Source organism: Octopus bimaculoides, chromosome 3, assembly GCF_001194135.2.
Source record: "Octopus bimaculoides isolate UCB-OBI-ISO-001 chromosome 3, ASM119413v2, whole genome shotgun sequence".
NCBI classification, from domain to species: domain Eukaryota; kingdom Metazoa; phylum Mollusca; class Cephalopoda; order Octopoda; family Octopodidae; genus Octopus; species Octopus bimaculoides.
In genome coordinates this window covers 34,178,388-34,186,449 of record NC_068983.1, presented here as the reverse complement: position 1 = coordinate 34,186,449, position 8,062 = coordinate 34,178,388, and positions in this window count along the sequence as shown.

Sequence of the window (8,062 nt, the reverse complement as noted above, 5' to 3'; positions counted from 1 at the left end):
GATAGATAGATAGATAGATAGATAGATAGATAGATAGATAGATAGTTAAGTAGGTAGGTAGGTGAATAAGTAGGTAGGTAGAGAGAGAGAGAGAGAGAGTGAGAGAGAGAGAGAGAGAGAGAGAGAGAGACAGACAGACAGACAAAGAGCATTAAAATAGAACAGTTTATAAAGTAGATATCAATAGCGTTTAAACTAAAAAAAAAACAAAGTTTAGTACTCTTGAACAGAGTGTAAATAGAGTTATTAGTAAACAATATTTATCACGGAGATCATGTGAAAGCTGTAAATATAAGGTATAACCATGGTTTTCTTGCGCAAAGGGAGAACGATGAATATTTTAGGAAATGGCCGACACCGCTCTGTCAGTGAAACTCGATTAAGAAAACTATTTGGAGCCCACGAGATTCTTAACAATAATGTATAAAAGAAAATCACAATAAGATGCACTTTTGTGCGCTATCTCACAAGGACTTCCAAACAGTATGACGGATGAGATAAAAAATCCCTTAAAATTTAAATATTTTAAAGCATTTTGTGGTATGAACAAATTAATGAATAGCAAAGTATTTGCGTAGAATTAATTCACTAGATTTCTTCCTTGTAAATGCTAGCCTTGCCATAAATTTTCTTCAGCCTTTTGGTTTCGGATTTCAAGTTACAGGATTTCAAAAGAGACGGCGCATGAAAGCAACACAATTACAGCAGTTATTGTATGCAACGCAACATTATGAACTGAAACCTTTTCGAGCGAATTCATGAGTCAATAAAGTGAGATGGCATACTTTATTGCCAAAAACTACTCAAAACTTAGTTTTGAAATGCGTAAAATCACTGAAGTAGTCATACATACACCATATTCTTTTATTGGCAGAAATTTTTGCGTATTCTAGTGAGATATCAGGAATATATTCTACGTGTATTTAAATCTGTTCGCATCCTATTAAAGAACTATAGACAAAGTCTATTATAATCACAAATGACACAGGACATTTAACCAATCAACACGAGGATTCATCCGTTATACCACGCTTAGTATTTCTTTCAAACCGTTCATAAAAGTCATCTACGAGTTATTTACCTGATTGCTTGTTTTCTGAATGTGATGTATATTCTTCTGTTAAATAATAGTGTGAGTGATGAGCCAAGTTAACTTACGTAGGAGTAATCCATCAATAACTAAGAAAGTGAAATCCAATTTCAATGATTGATAATTAGATGATTTAATCATCAATCTCCTGAAATCGTGTAGACCTGAAATTCGTGAGGTATGTAACCAATATCTTAAGATTTAATCATTTCGATTGTAATATATTCATAAAATTTTATTATGAGCAACAACTTGAAAGAGTGGAAATCATTAATGTAGATGAACTATATTTGCATATATCTGCTCTTAATCAGAAATTAACGGCTATTCAATTGAGAGACACTGTAAACAACGTAGACGTGTTTAAATGAACTAATTTGTCAGATACATAAAGTTTTATATAATCTGTAACTCGCATCGGTTGCCTAATATTTAGCACATAAAATTACATCATTTCCTCATTCTCCTTTTCTCAGTAACTTCTGAAGAATTGAGCGTACAATGTCATTTCTTATACAACTTAAATAGTTTAGGTATACATGCAAGTGTTGAGACATTGTCAGGCATCTTTCCCACATGTTCGATAGATAAAACATATTTTCCTTCCATCGAAAATTTACCATTCAAATGCCCATAGAGCTTGTGCTTATTGCAGCACTCATTATTGTTGTTTGTTTTGTAAGCGCACGTCACGTGTCATCAGTCAGACCTGTTACACAAGTCTGTAGCCTGTTCAGGAATAGTCAGGTTATAAAACTTCGTCCAAGTATGTGTTGGTGCGTGCGTGAGTGTTTGTGCGTGTGTGTGTGTATGTTTGTGAGCGTGCGTGTACGCCCGCGAGCGTTTCCTTAAGGAGTCTTGAGTATTTTATATATGAACGGTTAGGTGCTAATAGAACTGAGCTATTTGCAGGTGATCATTATCGTTGTGATGGTCCATACGATGTACCTTTTCTGTTAAAGTTTACCTTATATTTCTGTGTAATTGTTGCGACTGGGGTAGAGGTTATGTGTTACATTTATGTTTTGTGAGTTCGTAGAGAAATTTCTTGGTTGGAAATATATGGGATGAGTATTTCGGAATATTTTTTCTAATGCACATGGCATTGTGTTGCTTAATGCTATCTCAGTTGTTTGTATGGGATCGTTTTCAGTTGTGACTTTTCCCACAAATTCTCAGATGTTGAAGTTTAATGGATCTGTACTTTTTCAATGAATTTATAGTATTTTGTTAAGTTCGGAGGTGATTCAATTTTGGGTATTTTATTTCGCGTCCCTTGTCAACCGTAGAGGACATAATGGAGAGATAAAAAATTTATCTATACTAGAAATGGTTTTAATATTTCTTTTATTTCTTCTGCAGGTTTCGCAGGTTTTGTTGGTTTAATTTAGAAGGATATTTGAATATTCGATAAAGGAATTTATTTGCTCTGTTTTGATACGAGGCGTCTTGTGACCATTGTTAAAAATTTTCTAAAATAATACCTGTTTCAAATCACTAATTAGCACGAAATGTTTATCGAGAAGAATACTATAATTCAATTTTCTTTCCTTCAATTCATTCTGCCGAAGATGCTGCATTGTGGGAATATCCACAGCTGGTGGCTACGCAACAATGCAACACACCCCAGAACTACAATGTTTCTTTCAATATGACTTCATTTGTGAAGTTCAGAAATCTTTTGATAGTGAATCCTTATGAAACTTGTATCAGATGTTCACGTTACATGGTATGCTAATTACTTTCGATAACGTTTTGCTGCTTGATTTGTGATTCATGTTGGACACAATTTCTAAACAGCTTTTTGTTGTTCTTTGTTGTTCTTTGTTTAGTTTTTTCGAGCTCAGTTTTGTTTTTATTACGTGTGTGGTGTTCTATTGTTTGAAAATTTTCCTTAGTACTGTTTTGTTTTTTATCAAGTTCGCTATTTCTGTTGTGTAAATCGGGTTGTATTTTGATATTGATTTATAGAATATTTTTCTGTGTGTCAACATCTATTTTGTTGCATGCCTGAACTCCAACGTCTATGTAGGTGATTGTATGCAGTCTTATAGAATTCTACAAACTTCCATTCTGCTTCGTGCTAGAAGTGGTTTGTCTAGGCACTGTTGAATGTTTCCACTATTGTTTTTTTTTCCTTTCTTCATTCATGTGCATATATTGTAATGCTGATAGGTTGATGATCACCAACATTTGAGAAGTGTATGCTATGTAACTATAAAAGCTATCTTTGCTGAGCAGGTGATGCTTAAAAAAGAGGCATGCCGCTAGCTTGGCAAAGTTTGTGGTTGTGATATCTGATGAGATTTTTTTAGTATTTACATACTAAAACAATGACTTTAATCCTTGAGAACATTTGTATTTTCTTCATGGTTTGCAAACAGGATGCACTGTGTTCATTTACGTCTTCCGAAATTTATGGGTATTAGAATATTTTTGGATAGGTTGTATATCTTGTATATGTGTCTATTTTGTTAATGTTTTCTCCGGTTGCATTTTCTTGAATGCCTATAATGTTTTGTATCACTCTTTTGATATCCGCGTTTCGATGAATGATTCTGTGTAGGTCAAAAGGGTTGCATCAGGGTTATTGTCATATTTGCTGTTGTTCCTTCTCTAGCATATGATTTATGGTACAAGTATGACTTCCTCTGAATTTATTATATGTGATAATTTGCTTCGACTGAAAATATTTTAAAAGCTGCTTATTCAAGATTATGTTTTATAACATTCTCATTTTTGTAGTGTTTGTCTTTGCGTCTTGAACTATTTCACTGTGCTTCACATATCCAGCCGTAACAAACTCGTCTTCTATCTCTCATATTCTCTACACTATTATTTTAACCATGTACATTCCTACATTTTAACGAAAAAAGAGCATAAGAGCTGGTGTTATGCCTAGTGCGTCATATATTTGGTTTTGCGCATAGTATTGTTCTAGAGAATGTTTAAAAAACATAAGATTGGTCCCTTTTGCCGAATCGCTAAGTTACGGGGACAAACACAGATACACGCACGCACACACACACACACATACATATATACGACGGGCTTCTCTCAGTTTCCAAACCCACTCACTCGGCTTTGGTCGGCCCGAGACTACAGTAGCAGACACTCAAGGTGCTACCCAGTGGCACTGAACCCTGAACCATGTGGTTGGTAAGCAAGCTACTTACCCCACGACCAGAGTTTCGCATGTGGTTCGAATTTCACGACACTACGACCTTCAGGTGAAATGCGTGCGCGTGTGTGTGTGTGTGTGCGTGTGCGTAAAGGTAAGATCTAGTGATGAAGATGCAAGACGTTAGTGGCTTCAAACAACCCGTAGAAGATATTAATAAAAATTTCCGGAACAATAGTGACTTATTGGCGCAGAATGTTGTGATTTTTTCCGTATCGAAGCTGAAGTTTAGTTTACAGTTCACGGTTAGCAATAGGTTTTGTTGTATATGCTAATAAACATTTAAAAAAATAGGGGATGGAATGGATAAAATCCAGGCTATATATATTTCATAGCGAGCAAACCGTCAAAAGTAGTACGTTATCCCAATGAAGGGTTTGCCCTCAAGCTACTCTTGAAGAAAATTATATAATGAAGTTTACATTGTCGTCAGAAAATGATATATGAAGTTTAAATTGTCGTCAGGAAATCCCCGATGTGGATTCCTTCGACCTGCATTTAGATCGAATTCCCAAAAGGTTTATCTACTCCATTCCCTAATGTTTTCACACACAGACACACACACAAACACACACCTACACACACACACACACACATGCACAAGAAATAATTAAGATTCAGTTGAATTAGGTACTTCAGTTGAGGCAGCAAGTCGGTCCGGTATTATCCGCATAGCTCAACACAAACTTTTTATTCTTTACAAACAAAGAAACTTTATTATATATATATTTATGTGTGTGTGTGTGTGTGTGTGTGTGTGTGTGTGTGTGTGTGTGTGTGTGTGTGTGTGTGTGTGTGTGTGTGTGTGTGTGTGTGTGTATGTGTATGTGTGTGTGTATGTGTGTGTGCTTACATATACAGGGTACCCCCAAAATGTATACACACTTTAAATAATTGTAAAGTAGGTGTCTATTAAAATACATTCCATTTTCAAAATTTAATAGAATCTACAGCCATTATTCCATTGTTTTGTCAATGCCTGTTTTCAAACTAACGTCCGTTCTGGTCCAGGCACTGCTGACCACGCAAATCAATGGAATCGCAAATATCACGAAACAATTTGTTTGGTATTTGTGTGCATTCTCGTTCGATGGTCGCTCTCAAATCAGCAACTATTGCAGGTTTCATATCGTAGGCTTTGACTTTTAGCTATCCCCATAAAACAGTCAAGTGATGTAAGGTCCGGTGAACGCGGAGGGTATTCAACGAAACCCCTTCGTCCAATCCACCTGTTTCGCAGGATCTCTTCAAGGAAGTATCTAACATAGTGATGATAGTGTGGGGTGCATTTTCACACTTCCATTAGCATTTTAGAAGGAATTTTTGTTCAAACCTTAGTCTGACTGACATCATTAATTCCAATGAGTTTAATCTGGAAAAAAAAAAAACATCAAATGAGTTATCAGCTGCTAAAGTGTGTATACATTTTTCGGGGACACCCGAGGTAAATTTCCAAATTAGGTTGATAGGGATATACAACTCTAGCAGGTACCGTATTCATCTAAACTAAATACATGTTCAACAAAAATATTTTTCTTGGACTTGTATTTACTTCAGATGGGATCTGAAATGCTGTTAGTAGCACCCTGAAATAGCGGCAGTTAGCATCATAATGCTCACTGAGATGCAAAATTTTGCAGTATGCGCAAAATTGCAGCAGAAACATTTGTAAGTGCAGAAAGAAAAGACGTGATTGACAGCAGAATAAAACTAGATATATGTCTCTCTTATTATCAATTCGTGTGTGCGTATGCATGTTTGTGCTGGTGTGTGGCTTTGTGCTGGTGTGTCGCTACATTATCGGGTTTACGTGTATGTATATATTTATGCATTTTCTATAATGAATCACATTTCTCAGAGATTTTTTCCTCGAGTAAATTTGAAAATTTTTGCATAAGAACAATATTAAATGTTAAAAAGTATTTAAAAAAATTACACTAAATGGCATATGGTCATATAAAATGTCTATAAATAATGCATGAATTAAAGAAAATCAGGACATAATACTTCTATACTTCATAAATTGCTGTGTTTAATAAGCTGTAAAACTGCACTAAATGTATCACTGTAGTGGCAGACCAGATAAAAATGTTTCAATACAATATGAAATTAATAGGTGTGTGTATGATGATGATAATCATTCTTATTATTATGATGACTATTATCAATAACATCATCATCAGCAACAGCAGCATCATTATTATTATTATTGTTATTTTATGGTTGTTGATTTTTTGGCAAACGTGCTCATATTCTGCTGCAGTTTTTCTCCATATCTAATATTTTTAACTGAAGGAGAATAAATTCCCTTTGGGATTTTATTTCACACAGTTGTCGTTATCAACACTGCGGAATTTCGACCCCTGACTGCGATTAGATCATCCAAAATCTCGGTTTTCAAAAATATTTCAATTTCGTTTTACTATTTAATGATAACGACATTTATAACCATATTGACTTCGCGTTCTATAAAAATTCGGTAACACAAGATAGCATTAAGTTTATCCCGAAGCTGTGACTTTGAAAGCCTACAAATATTGTAGTTGAATTTGGGAATTCGAATACAAATATCTAGAAAAAAATCGTCCAACATATTAAAACGATAAAATTGATGCAGTCTCGTGCTATCTATACATCTATCGATGTATCTAATTAACTGTTTATTTATCTAACTATCAATCTATCTTTGTCTACTGTTACACAGGCATACACACACTCGCACACACTAACGCTCATACAAAACTATATATGTATATACTAGCATACATATTTTCATGTTTGTGTGTATATTAAAATAGTATTTTAAACTCAAAGTTAGAAATAACGATGTAGCATTTAGTAGTGGCATGATTCCACACTGAGATTCCACCTGGCTTTTTTGTGACTAGTTGAAATAATGACGAGACGACATTTGGAATCCAAGGAAACTTGATCATGAAAATATGCGTTTGTGTGCGCGTGTGTGAATAGATAGCTAGTTTGTGTAAAATAGATTTGATTATGGAAGAGTGTGTGCATGTGCGCAGATGCACGAGAACATGTGATTACATGCATAAGTGTAAAGTGGGAAACGCAAATTTTATATTTTGAACATGAAGTAGATTTTGTGTTGATCTATGAATTTGAGCGTATTACATTTGATTTGTGTTTGTAACGAATAAAAGAAATGATCTCCTATTAGTATGTCTTAACCGGGTACATTTCAGTTACAATCCCTTGACTCATGTGATCTGAGATAGTGAGTGCCATTCGGAGAATTTTGCGAGTTCCAAATAATGTGAACTATATGTATATGTATGTACATACATATACGTATATACATGGGTGTACACACATGTATATGTTTGTGCGAATGTGTTGGTGTGTAGTTTTAAATTTTTCAGCACGTCCGGCATTATATTTTACATTTCTTATCCTTCTTTTCGTGATTGGAAGTGTGTCTTTTATTCACTTTTCACGTTTCTGTTAATTCTACATGAGGGACTCGTAATTCTTTGTCGTCTCCAAATTTAAAATATGGCTTAGTTGACACCAACAAAATGCTTCAGTAGTGTGGTAGCAGCATGGCACCATATTCGCTAGGAGAAAGGTCAGCGGCTAGAGAACAGCAGTATCAGAATTATAACAACAATATTCACAAAAGCAACATATGTAGCAGTAATGCCAATGAACAAATCATTCTGCTCGCGGAATTGGAGGATAGAACTTACCTCTTTCTTCACAGTTCAAAGCCCAACTGCTGTAGCGGCAAACAAGAATAACAGCAACCACAACATCAGAAACAATGCTAG